We start from the raw sequence: 14,525 nt of genomic DNA on the forward strand, positions 1-14,525 counted from the left end.
TACGTCTCGTCATAATCTATTTTGTACTTTTGTTGAAAGCCTCTTGCAACTAGTCTGGCTTTATATCTGCCATCAGACTTTACTGTAAAAATCCACTTGCTAGTAACTAATTTTCTTCCTTTTGCTTCCTGTTCATCCACAAATGACCACGTCTTATTTTCTTCAAGTGATTTAATTTCTTCTTTTATTGCCTTTTTCCATTTATCCTTTTCTTTTGATTCTATTGCCTCCTCGTAAGTTAACATTGAAGCTTCAGTATCATAATTCATTAAATAATCTTTATATCTATCAGGTAATCTGCGGTCTCTAGCAGGTTGAACTCTTCTATTTTGATTAACATCACTATCAATATTTTGATTTTCAATACTTCCAACTCGATTTTCAACTTCTTCATTATCAAAAAATTCTTCATTCCCATCATAAAATACTTCATTATTTTCTTCTTCTTCAATTGTTTCTATTTCATTTGTTTCATTATTGTCTTTTGTTTTATCTTCATTTGTTTCGCCTTCATTTATTTCACCTTCATTTGTTTCGCCATCATTTATTTCGCCTTCATTTGTTTCGCTTTCATTTGTTTCATCTTCTTTTGTTTCACCTTCTTTTGTTTCATCTTCTTTTGTTTCATCTTCTTTTGTTTCATCTACTTTTGTTTCATCTTCACTTGTTTCGCTTCCTAATCTTCTTAAATGAATAACACCTTCTCGAACATTCTCTGCATTTCTACTTCTTACTTTTCTTTTTAACATATCACCTTCTCGACTCTTCTCTATATTACTACTTCCTCCAACTCTTCTTGATGTACCTCCTTCTCGACCCTCCTCTCCATTGCTACTTGTTTCAATTCTTCTTAATGTATCTCCTTCTCGACCTTCATTACTGTTGACTCTTCTGACCTGATTTTCTTCCTGCCTGTTTATTTGATCTTCATTTTGTGTTGTGCCTTCCCTAACTGTCTCTTCAGTTTCTTCGTTGATTGTCCAAAGACCTCTAATACTTTCATCATTTTCTTCATTTGTATATATACCTTGCTCATCTTCATTTATTCTTACATCCCTCGCTCTTACAATTGTTTTTGTTTCATCCACCCATATTTTGTAACCATTCCTGATATAGCCAATCAGGATTCCCTTTTTGCATCTGACATCTAGCTTTCGTACACCAGAGTTTATCTATATAATATAAAGCTACAACCCGACTGACATTTTTCCAAAAATGGGCAGAAGGGGGATTTGAAGGTGGCAGTGTTTGGTGTGGTCGTATAGAGTTTGGTCCTGCGACCCCGGATAGATCAGACCGTCGGTCTACCGGTTCCGGGTAAAAAAATGTTGGACGGCCTGGCCAAACGGCTGGAGTTAGCCGGGGAGTGTTCGACCAAATGTCATAGAGGACCCTGGGCAGTTTTTGACGCCGCCATTTTTTTTTTCAAAATGGCCGACTTTTTTTTTGACTATTTTTCAAGTTTGTCGTGGAGAGCTCAAATTTTGGTCATAGAATCTCCAAGTGGCCTCGATTCTAATGAAATAAAAAAAAATTGAAAAGTGCTACAAATGTGGGAAAACTGGCCACTTTTATTTTGTATGGCAACTTTTAAACCGTAAGAGATAGCCGGGGGGTGCTCGACCAAATGTCATACAGGTATCCGAGTAGAAAAAAGTTGCATTAAAAAAAAATCAAAATGGCCGACTTTTTTTTTTGAAAATTTTCAAAATGGTCCTAGCGCGCTGAGATTTGGCACACGGGTGGAAGGTCGCGCTAAGATTAGTATTCAAAAAGAAAATTTTGAAAAATTCAAAATGGCGGCCTTTGAGGGCCAGTTGAAATTTGAATGGAGGTTTTTCTTTTAATTACCATAGCTCCGTAACGGTACAAATAAGTGAAAAGTGCTCAAACAAATGTTATACAGTCACCCGAGGTCCATCGAATGGCATTAAAAAAAAATCAAAATGGCCGACTTTTTTTTTTGAAAAATTTCAAAATGGTCCGAGCGCGCTGAAATTTTGCACACGGGTAGACAGCCACCCCAAGATTAGTATACAAAAAGAAAATTTTGGAAAATTCAAAATGGCGCCCTTTGAAGGCCAATTGAAATTTGTATGGAGGTCCTTTTTTTAAATCCCCATAGCTCCGTAACGGTAGGGAAAAGGTTAATAGTGCTTGAACTAATGTTGTACAGTTATCTGAGGTCCATCGAATGGCATTTACAAAATTTCAAAATGGCCGACTTTGAAAATTTTTTTTTTTATTTTCGGTCCGAGCGCTTTCAAATTTGGCACGTGGTAAGAACGGGGGCCAAAAATAGAAATGAGAAAAAAAATTTTTGGAAAAGTCAAAAACGGCGGCGAGAGGGGACAAAGTCAAATTTCCCTACCAGTTTGTATGGAGGTTTTTTTTTAAATCCCCATAGCTCCGTAACGGTAGGAAAAAGTTTAAAAGTGCTTGAACTAATGTTGTACAGTTATTTGTGGTCCATCGAATGGCATTTACAAAATTTCAAAATGGCCGACTTTGAAAAATTTTTTTTTTTTTTCGGTCCGAGCGCGTTCAAATTTGGCAAGTGGTAAGAACGGGGGCCAAAAACAGAAATGAGAAAAAAAAAATTTGGAAAAGTCAAAAACGGCGGCGAGAGGGGACAAAGTCAAATTTCCCTACCAGCCTGAAGGAGTGTTCCACAGCCCGAACGTCATTGCTCCGGTCCGAAGTCCGAGCTGCGTACAGACAGTGCTCCCAAGCAAAAAAATATAAGTAAAAGTATCTAAAAAGCGACGCGGAGGTTCGAAACCCAGCGAAGGCCGAAGGCCGAGCTCCGCGTAGGGCCGAAGGCCCGGAGCGTCCCTGAGAGGGGCGCCAACTTCGCTACAACCCCCACAGTAACTACGCGGAGGGCCGAAGGCCGGAGCATGTCTGAGAGGCTCCCAAGCACGCGAAGGCCGCAGGCCGAGCTGCGGGCAGAGAATTCTCCCAAGCAGAACAATAATTAAAGTGTCTAAAAAGCGACGCGGCGGGCCGGAGGCCGACGCGGAGCTTCGAAACCAAGCGAAGGCCGAAGGCCGAGCTCCGCGTAGGGCCGAAGGCCCGGAGCGTCCCTGATCGGCTCGCCGGCGGTCCGGGAAGTTGGAGCTTAAACACGACCCAATAGTAAAAGTGTCTTAGAGAAGCGAAACGACGGGCCGGAGGCCGCAGGCCGCAGGCCCGTCGTGAGCTTCTCAAGACACTTTTACTATTGGGTCGTGTTTAAGCTCCAACTTCCCTACAACCCCCACAGTAACTACGCGGAGGGCCGAAGGCCCGGAGCGTGTCTGACAGGCTCCCAAGCACGCGAGGCCGCAGGCCGAGCTGCGGGCAGAGAGTGCTCCCAAGCACGCAAAGGCTAAAGCAAAAAAGCAAACAAGCAAAGCAATAAATCAAAAAAGCATAGCTCAAAAACAAAAAGCAAAAGCAAAACACAAAAACAAAAAGCAAAAGCATAAGCAAAACACAAAAACAAAAAGCATAAGCAAAGCACAAAAGCAAAACAAAAAAAGAACACCGCGGGGCCCTCGGGCCCCGCGCACCTTTAAAAAACTAGTTTTATAATAAGTTGTTGAACCAAAACGTCTTACATGTGATACATCAGGTTTGATGCCAAACCACATCTCTGCTGGAGTTTTGTCTTTGCCTTCGGTAGGACTTCTATTGATTAAGAAACTTGCAGTTATAAGAGCTTCACCCCATAGATAATTTGGAACTCGACCATCGAATATTAATGCTCTCGTTCGTTCTAACAAGGTTCTATTTAATCGCTCTGCTTTTCCATTTAATTGAGGAGTGTAGGGTATTGTTAGATCCATAATTATGCCCTTAGAGCTGCACCAAGACATTAGGTTATTGTTCGAGTATTCTTTTCCGTTGTCGCATCTGATTTTCTTAACTTTTGTATTGAAATGGTTCTCCGCTAAAGTCACAAACTGTTTTATTTTATCAAAGGCTTCACTTTTAAAAGTGATTAAGTAGACAACACAAAAATGTGTAAAGTCATCCAAAAAAGTAATAAAATATTTTTTATTATCCCAAGTGGGAATTTCTATCGGACCGCAAATGTCCGTATGGATAATTTCTAAAGGAAATTTTGCTTTAATTCTATTATTTTTGAAAGGTTTTCTAGTCATTTTTGCTTTAATGCATATTTCACAAAAGTTTTCTTTATGTTCCCCCCAATTTTGATACCGTTCACCAGTTTAGCTAGACGCGGCACATCCGATACGTGACCTAGCCGACGATGCCAAATATCGGCGTTCTCAGAAAGCAAAACCTCGCGAACAGTGTTAGCAGAAAATTCTGTTTCATAAAGACCGTTTCTAGTTTTATATCCCGTAAGAATAATGCGATTATATTTCTTTACAGTTACCTTGTTTCCAACGAAGAGTACAGAAGCTGCATGATCAGTGATTGAACTTACAGATATCAGGTTTCTAGAAATTGCAGGAACATGTAGTACATCTTCCAGTTCAAAACCATTTGTTTTTACTGTACCTATGGCTTGTGCGACGAGGTTCTCTGCATTAGCACATCTTATTTCTACATTTACATTTTCTGTGGAGTTAATGACATCATTATTATAGAACATGTGAGAGGATGCACCCGAATCAATAATGGCTCTAATACTAGTTGTATGCTTCAGTTGTTCACTCACCAGACTAAAAGTGCGACAAAATTTTTCAATGTGTCCCTTCCTGTTACATTTCCTACATACCTTTGTAGAAAAACATTCACTGGAAGTGTGGCCACTTTTATTGCATATTGTGCATTTTTTATTATTACAGAATCTCGCAATATGCCCTTGTTGGTTACAATTAAAACAAATTCTTTCATTGCTTTTCATTGCTTCCTCTGTTTGGTGATTTATATCTGAATTGACTACTATTGAATAATTATTTTCAACAAGCTTAAGTTCTTTTTGAATTCGTTCGATCAAAGTATGTATGGTTTGGTCAGACTTCGGAGTTACCTCCCATACAGTCCTGAAGTAATTTAATGTTGAAGGTAAAATGGTCAAAATCTTTTGTATAAGCATGTCATCATTTATTTTATTTGCGGTAGATTCTAGTTCAAAACACATATTTTGCAATTTGCTAATATCTTGAAGTATATCTCCAGTAAATTTGTAGTTATAAAATTCTATAACTCTGAGGTGACTGTCTTTTTCCACTTTGTAATTGAAGACAATATCTAATTTTTCAAAAATATCCTTTGTGGTTGAGCAATTAATCACATAATGTAAAATATTTTCATCTATTGAATTTAAAATATAGTATTTAGCTTTTGCGTCTTTACCTTTATCATCGGCTCCAATTCCTTTTGCATCCAGAAATAATTTAGCTAGTTTTCTCCAATTAGAATAATTCGTATTTAATTTCAAACGCTGGATCACATTTCGGATTCTTTGTGTATTGGAGAATTATAATAGTCACTAGGATGACGTGAACTTAACTAGTGGAGTATCAAAAAGAAAAAACATAATAAAATTAAACTCTGGCCAAAACCGGAGTACATCTGCAACGCTAAGTTGAGCAAGAAATCGGCTTAAAGCCTGGTGTCCACTAGGCTCGCCGAGTCGAGCCTCGTTAATTCACTTTTGGCATTTCAGAGACTTCATTGGATTGCGTCCATTAGCGACGCGTCGAATCTTATTCAAATGTATGAGGACTTGATTCGACTCAACTCGATTCCGCCTTGTGTTTAGGCCGGCAAAAGACGAGGCTATTTTCAAAGACATATGACTGACTGTCAGAAGAGCGTCCACAAGCCTTAATCATGACTAGAGTCCACAAAGCCGAGTCAAATCTCATTAAGAGAGCGCGCACACGGGCAACTGTTGCCGGCGACTTTTTTGTCGCGATCATGGCCTAGTATGAAAGTGCGCACACGAGGCGACGCAACTTTTCATACAAATACGAAAGTCGCCGAGCAACTGTTGCCCCCGTGGGCGCGCACCCTAAGTAATTCGCCTTCTGCATTTACCAAAGAGCCAGCAAAGAGCATTGAATTACTACGTTTTTGGTATTTACTATGTAAGTGCGTTCATTAAGTCCATGCATTAGCGACGGGGTAAATCGAATTCACCGTTCACAGCAAAGAGCATTGAATCCAAAGAATATAATACTCACTACCTACGGTTCATAGTAAATGTATGGCGGGCTCGATTCCGTTGTATCTTCTCAGTAGTATGTGATTCCGCCTAAGTGAACGCCAGGCTTTATACACTGACAGAAAAATGACAATAATATCATATTGCCACAAAGCGTCGAGCAATGAGTAATTTTTTAAATATATTAGTTATTAAACACTATTTACCTAACATTCATTTTACTAATGCTTCTGTTTCTAGTTTTTTTCGCCATATTCGTTAAAATAATTACATCGCAAAGTAATACTGGTACTATATTATTTTACAATAAAAACATCGACACGGATTGCTGGAGCCAGGAAGAGTTGGCTAAATTACAAGCTAGAAAGATTTTAAACCAATTAATACCAAAGCAAACGCCACCAGATCAAATAAGTAAAAAAAATGTAAATGAGGCTTTGAGATACTACAGAGAAGCTTTGCACTCTGTAGATAGACATCAGAATTCTGCGTCTAAAAAGGTGCTAAGAGAAGCTCTAGAAGATACCATCGGTGGTCATTTGAGAAGCGAAGTGCTTCCCGCCGTTAGATTAGCGTTTTACGCGGGCTACGTGCCTTATAAACCAGTAAGGGAGTTACACGAACTCTACAGCGAAATAAAAATACATTGAACACCGAGGGACGAGGTTGGAAACATCCTCCTAAAGTTCCACAGGTAGCTAACCTAACAGTTACGAAAATCACTATAGGTCGCGGCAAGCTCTTCGATCCATGCAATTTTTTAGTCGTTAAAAGAGATTCAAACGCATGCATACGAATGCCAATACCAATAGTTGATGACTCTAATGACCCTTCTGCGATAGCACTTCCTTTCAAAAGTGGGGGCTTAATCAGTATGCAGTCCCCAACTTCTGAAAATATATTTCTAAAATATTATACTACGGCTTCTCGGTGTATTTTACATAGGTCTCCTGAAACCTGCCGACATTCCGATATCGTGAAATTTAATAGTGACCTATGGTCTTGGATGAAAAAAGATGTGGCACCTCATCTGATGGATGAAAAGCTTTACTCGTTGTATGGTGGCGTGCTTAGAGTAGCTGCAGCTGTACAAAATTACGGAAAAGTTTTACCTAGACGTAATCTCTTTGATAATTATGATAACCCTATAGTGGAATGGAATTCTTGGAAAAAATTAACTGAGCCATACTTTTTCATAGATTCAGATTGGTCTCCCAGAATTTGCATTGGAATCGTAATTGTAGCTGCATGTCTTATTTGCTTATTACAAATGATTTACAATTATATATTTGGTAATTCCAATTTTAATAATAATAAAAATAGCATGTGTGCGTGTAAAGGAGCGGAAGACTCTTACTTCGTTTTTCCTAAGATTACGAAGCATGGTCCGCATGGAGCAATTAGAGCCGTTTACTACAACGAACCGCAGCGCTCTCCAGGCAGTAGGGAAACAAATAAATCATCACAAATTCCTTCAAAGACACAGAGAGTTTACGACTACAATGATCATATGTTAGACGTTATCATGAGTGACGCCGAATCAGGCGAATGCAGCAGTTCAAACTCGAATAACGAATATGATAGCAAAAAGGAAAACGAGCATCTCGTAATCGAGACTAAAGCGGTAGCGAGGTCGACGAGCCCACCAAAATAGAAACCTCAATAGAGCAGCTGAAAATCAATAGAGGTAGAGTCAGTATTCGGGCCGATCGAACACAGATAGATAACTGGGCGTCGACAGAGGATGGGAGCTCGAGCTGCGAGTCTGTCAGCAGCGGCAGCTCTACGTCGCGTCCGCGCGCGCGGCGAGGGCGCGACCTGGCCTGGGCGCGCCAGGTGCTGCGCTCCGAGCTCTCGCCCGCGCCGCGCACCAGGACCTCCAGAACCACCCCACGCACTGAAATGGACTCATATACGACGTCTACTACGCAAAGATAGACTACTTTAGATAATTATTTACCGTTGGTAATAATATATTTTTAGGCAAATGCAGGTTTATTTAAGATGATTATTTTGTTAAGAAATGTTACTTATAATTATTATAAGATCTTATCGAAGTGGATTAGATACGAATAAACTGTTAAGAATTTTTTCTACTCCCGTGTTGTTATTCGTCATTTTACAGTGTCGTGCTGTAACATCAGTGTTACAGGGTTAGGTATTAATTCCTTATAACTGGCCAGTATTTTAATGCGGATCCCTAAAAATATATTCACAAGTCGCAAGCTCTTGAAATCGACCTAATCTAAACACACGGTCATAATTTTTGCTTTTTATTACCTTTTTTCGGCGAGTCGCTCTTATGGTACTTGACACTATCGAATACTCGATAGCTAAACACAAGAGTTCTATTTCAGATGCGTGTAAAAAGGGCGTAGGTTAATTTAAATAAGGTGACACATACGTCATCTTGTTAAAAATTATAATAATTTAAATTATGAAATGACGTATGTTAATGCAAAACGTATGTACAAAAGTCTTTTTATTTTGAAGATCTATTCGTGTGAATGTTATGGTTTTAAAATATAAACCTACAGGAGTTAGTCAAGATTTGGAGCCCGAAACGACTGGCTGGATACGCGTCGTGACATTTAGCCAGAAATCAGTTAATTGTGTCTTTATCTCTTAGGTCAAATCTATATAGGTAGATTAGCCTTGAAAGTGAATTATAGCAATAGTGTGATTTAAAATGACAATAGACTGTGTAGAGATTTTAAGTGTTTAAAGTGTTTGTTTTCTAATAATGTGTAATTATGTTCAAGTAGAATCAGTGAAATCAGGAAGTGTTTAAACTTATTTATAATTTAGTTTTAAGTAATATAAAGTTAATCATTTTATCCCCTTAGGTCATCACGTCGGGTGTTTTATATTTTTTTTAGCTTAGTCCAGCGTGATTCGCGAAGGGTTAGGGAAATCGTCAGTGGACGATTCGTACGTAGGACAAAAATAGATCTCTTCTGCAAAGTTCCCGAGTCGAGCCAGCGAGCGAGAGTACGAGTGAACGAGAAGAAGATTATAGGGAGCCCTTCTGGCTACTTTCGTATGTCATGATTTAGCTCGTTATTATTAAATTAGCTATGAAAGTGGATAAAACACTCTTAAAATCACTTTTACTTTGATCTGTTTGCATGAATTGAATGTTGACATTGCAGTGAAGTTGTTTTGAAGGAGGAGCCGAATACCATACATCATACACTCAATCAAATTTTGGCTCTTTCCGACAGAATGACAAAATTGTAGTGTCACGCATTTAATTGCTTCTTTGATCCTATTATTTGTGAGTAGATAGTGAACCACAATAAAAAACTATACACACACACACCCATGTATTTTGTCCCACAAACATAATACATGGACACACACACTCGATACACACCACACTACACTTACACACACAGCTGACACACCACACGTTTAGTCCATTTGCATACACACACTTAGGTACACTCGGAAGAAGGTCGGTGGCCGAGAGTAGCTCCTGCCGCACCGGGCGCCGAATCTGGCTTTGGCCTGAAGTATCTGACGTGTCAGTGCTTCAGAAGTCCGAAGCCTTTACACCACACGTTAGGTACACACCCAAGGCCTGAGTTGTTTGTATTTCTGCAACATTTCGCTCTGTAGTCCTGGGATTCAACCACTCGATATGTGCCGACCCCTGACGTCTGATGTCGTGTGTGAAGGTAGAGTGCTCTCTTTCCAATTTAAGGGGCTGCAGTACAGTGGATGTTGTAGAGTATAAATGATATTCAGAGCACCTTTGGACAAATTCACACACTCACTAACTTTGTCACAAATACGCGGCTGCATGTCGAGTTAGGGAAAAGCGTAAATATCGCAGCGCGTAGATAGCATGGCGTAGTTTATAAATGCATTGTGCGTAAATATATTTTTGAGAATGTCAGGAAAGTGCAGTATGCTGAAGAATGAATACCTAGGTGCGATGGTTTGAATGTTTTTCATGGTTAGATAGGTATTGCGCCACGAAGGATTGTCGGACGCGTAGACGGGCATGTTCCATTCTCAACGTCACGCGAGGCAGGGGTGTAGGCGTGCAGGGAGCCCCTTTTCATTCCAAAACAAAGTAATAACTTAGGTTCCCCTTTCTAGACCTATGGTCTTATATCACAAGGTCCCTTGTGGTCGGGTTTTATTTTAGGTTGTTGTTTGTTTCCTGTGCGACGGAGCCTATGAATATTTATTTAAGTTAGAAAAGTACTTAGTTGTTTAATTGTAATATAATTATATAATGTATTTGTAAAATCAGGTAATTAAGTCGATTCATTAATATTATTCTTAGTTTTAAGCCCCATGCTGTTTTCGGGTGAGTTGCATGTTCATTTATGTAGTTAGTTTTTTTTATTTTCCATAATTTATGTCTGCTTGAATTTTATTGTGTTTTCATGGTTTCATTTTATACGTACAATTTTATTTCAGCACGGTAACGAAATGTATTCGTGATTCTAACGATATTTTATCACAACGTAGAGGGTTATACATTTTAATCTAGACGATCACAAATATATAGGCCAATAGTTGAATAAAGTATTTCTTAAAAGCCGTAGGTTTATTGCTTTTACAGTGCATAGATCGTTAAAACCCTACATAAAAGATGCCCGCCACCGCCCGGCGCCCCGGGCACCCACGCATACGATATAGCTCTTAAAGCATTGTTAGGTAGCCTTTAATGGCCGCTGTACACATATGGCCAATGGTTCCACCAACCCCCTTGGCCAAGCGTGTAGAGGGCTACTTGGCCGTAAGTTGGCAGTTGGCGCTTGCGCTGGCCGGCCAACCGATTGGTGTCGGTTTTTTGTCCACACATCAAAGGATCTTGGCGCCAATGGCCAACTGCGTTTACACGTTGGCGCTTCATTCAGTTTGTCGTCAGCCGTCAGAGAGGACAGTAGTGAAATATTTACGAAAATAATTAGTTTATCTATGCCAATAATAGTGTTGATTTTAGGAAATAAAATAACCTTGCATATGTTTAATGTATTGCCTAAAAAAGCCAAATGTGCTTATCAAAATATTCAAAAAATTGTTAATATTTCAAATAATTTAATTTTACTACGGGGTTAATCTTTTTTAATCAAATTTTGCTGACAACGTTAATGACCTAAAATTTCCTAGCCTTTTTCATCCCACGTCCATCTTTCATGAAGAGCCAATGCCAAGTGATTGGTTCGCCAATGTGTAAACAGCGGCTCTTATCTTGGCCACCAAGGGTTGGTGGAACCGTTGGCCACATGTGTACAGCGGCCATAAGGGATATAGCGGGCCGCGGGGCGCCTGGGGCTGGCGGCGGCGGCGGCGCGGGGGAGTGCGAGCGACAGGGTGAGTGCAGGAACAGAGGGGAGGCCGACGCGTCAAAATACAGGAAATAAGTAGTGCGAATTTCACGAAAGTTATTCTAGAAAACTATTAAAAAGTAAGTGCATGGTCGTAGAAAATAGTACATTACGATACAAGTGCGTAAAAAAGGAAGTTCGAAACGAGTGGCGATAAATTAAAACACGACCGAAGGGAGTGTTTTAAATCGACACGAGTTGCGAATTTCCTTTTCGCACGAGTATCGTACGACGTTTTTCAGTACAGATGAGCTTCCGAAGTTTCGACCTGTTATATAATGAACCACTTCTCGCACTAGTGCGTAAATAAAACACCATCTGTACTGAAAAGTATTGTATGCAACGGTGTTTAACTGAGTCAAAAAATACTCGTGGCGTCTTAATAACAATTTTTGGCTTCGCCTCAAATTGTTACCCACGCCACTCGTCATTTTTGACCTCCTTTAAACGCCTGTTGCATAATAGTTATTTGTTATACAAGGGGGCAGTTGTATTTTAACGCCGAGTGTGGAATTGAAAAACGAGCAAGTGAAAGGATTCTATAGTTGAACCACGAGCGAAGCGAGTGGTTCGAGAATAGAATCCTGAACTTGCGAGTTTTTTAACACACGAGAAGTAAAATACATTTGGACCCGAGTGTAACACAAAACTTTTCCCCTCACTGTAGCGAGGAAACTACAACGCAAAAAATGCGTTTATCACTGCTTCCAGTAGTTCCACAGGTGGTAAATCATCTTTATTACTAGATTCACCTACTTTTATCAGTTTTAAAGCAGTTAATTTGACTTTATTCAAGGTCAAATTACTTTACCCACTAGTGGATAAAATGCGTTTTTACCCGCTGGTATTAAAGGACAAAACACGTGTTTCCGAGATAGTGCGAGTCCGAGTACTTTTATCAATTTTAAAGCAGAAAAAATTACTATATTCAAGGTCAAATTACTTTATTCACTACCACTTTTTTCAACGGACAGTCTTTTCAAGGAGGCCAACGTACTTAGCGTTAGAAAGCTCTTTCTGGTAAAAATTGTCACCAGGGCCCACCGTGAAGCCTCGCGCGAAGCGCCAAGGTCAACCGGAATAAGCAGGCTTAGAAACCGTTGTTTTAGAATGCAACTAATGCCCACCAAGACCAGTTTCTGTCGACGTTTCAGTACCTACTTAAAACCGTTCCTGTACAACAAATTCTGCAAAATATCTGATCTCCAAAATTGTCGTCACTAGAACATGCTCAGAATGGAACTACCACGAAACGGAACGTTTCCTTAGAAATACAAATACGTGAAACAAGCACACACACACACGCACACACGCACATACACACACAGACACACACACACACACACACACACACACACACACACACACACACACACACACACACACACATTTAGATTGTATTTTAGTTTAGTTTGTAGATTAGTTGGTACTTAATTTAATTCTATTATTTAATCCAGTACTTTAATTGTTTGAATAAAGAATTTTCTGTTGTTGTCAACTGATCTCTAGGAGCCCAAGTCACAGGCATCGCCTAGTTTGGGATCCACTCGTATACATGATGCCTGGAAAATTGTATTAATATTGTCAATAAACTTTTTTTTTTTTTACTAGTGGATAAAATGCGTTTTTACCCGCTGGTATTAAAGGACAAAACACGTGTTTCCGAGCTAGTGAGGGGAAAAACAAATTGCGCACTACTTACATCTGCAACAGCCTGAAAGTTGACGAGCTTCAAGCTAGGAACATATTACGCGGACGTCCGCGACCGATACCTAAGTGTGCACAGTCAAACATCCAGCGCGCCAGATGACGTCCGGACGTCCGTGCGCTCAACGCCACGTCCACGACTACAATTCGATGTCTGTGGCCTAGAGTAATTTATATTAACAAAAAAAATCTCTAAGAAACTAGCGTCTTACCTCTACGGCTCTTACAGTTATTGAATAATTAAAAAAATAAATTAAATTACTGAACTCGTGTGTGATATCATTTACCACTTTCTGACGATTCATAATATAATAACGATGTGCATGTGCCGTCAGAGATTAATTCATTTATTACGTATGAACAAGAACGATTTAATACTGGAATGACAAAGCCCATACAAAAAAGCGTACCCCTGAAATGTATCCACGGGCCTTTTAGGCTTAAAACTAGATAGCGCTGTTTCGCAGCCTGTTCTTATTTTTTATAGGAACAAATGACATATTTCTTTATTTTAATATCACGATATCACGTCTCAATGTTGTGGCAATAAATGTATTTTCTTTCTTTCTTTCAATACACATTTGAAAAAAAAAAATTGTAGGCATCATCAGTGTAAGATGATGATGCCTTAGTTATGATAGTATTTAATAGGTGGCGCTAAAAAATCGAGGTTAAAATCACTCACGAGTCGAACGCTATAAAATAACATTATTTTATTTTTTTGTGCGTTTTTATGACACGTGAATGACTTTAAACATGTGTACGAAACGTTATCAAAACGCGAGAATTTAAACTGTTATACTGTAAGTACGGATGTACATACATACAATATGTAGTATTCGTGACAGTCTGTGGGACCCTTTAATGCTATTCTCTACTAAATCCTCAGAAGGTGTTATGCTAGATAATTGATATGAACACAGAAATTAGCTATTCAGTATAATTATATATCACATCAATACATTTTGTACCTTAAAATCTAATATAACGTACTTTTACACAGGTACGAATATATTATGGATAAAATAAAATTTGCAACATAAATCTCTTATATCTACGTATATTATTCACATTTCACATCACAGTATTCACAGTATGTAGTCATTTCAAAAGGTATCAGGCGAAGTAGGAAACATGTTCACTACAGACATCCGAAAAACAACTATTAGAAACCTGGGAATCATTGAATCACAATGTGACAACGTCAATATAAATACTTGTCTTGTTTGTAATAAATACTAATGATTAACATGGACTTATATTATCTTCAGAATATCAACATTATACCTAAACTTATCGTATATACAATAGTCATCAGATATATCGGAGCGGTCAAACTGCTT

The sequence above is a fragment of the Leguminivora glycinivorella genome, chromosome Z (assembly GCF_023078275.1).
Source record: "Leguminivora glycinivorella isolate SPB_JAAS2020 chromosome Z, LegGlyc_1.1, whole genome shotgun sequence".
Taxonomy (NCBI): Eukaryota; Metazoa; Arthropoda; class Insecta; order Lepidoptera; family Tortricidae; genus Leguminivora; species Leguminivora glycinivorella.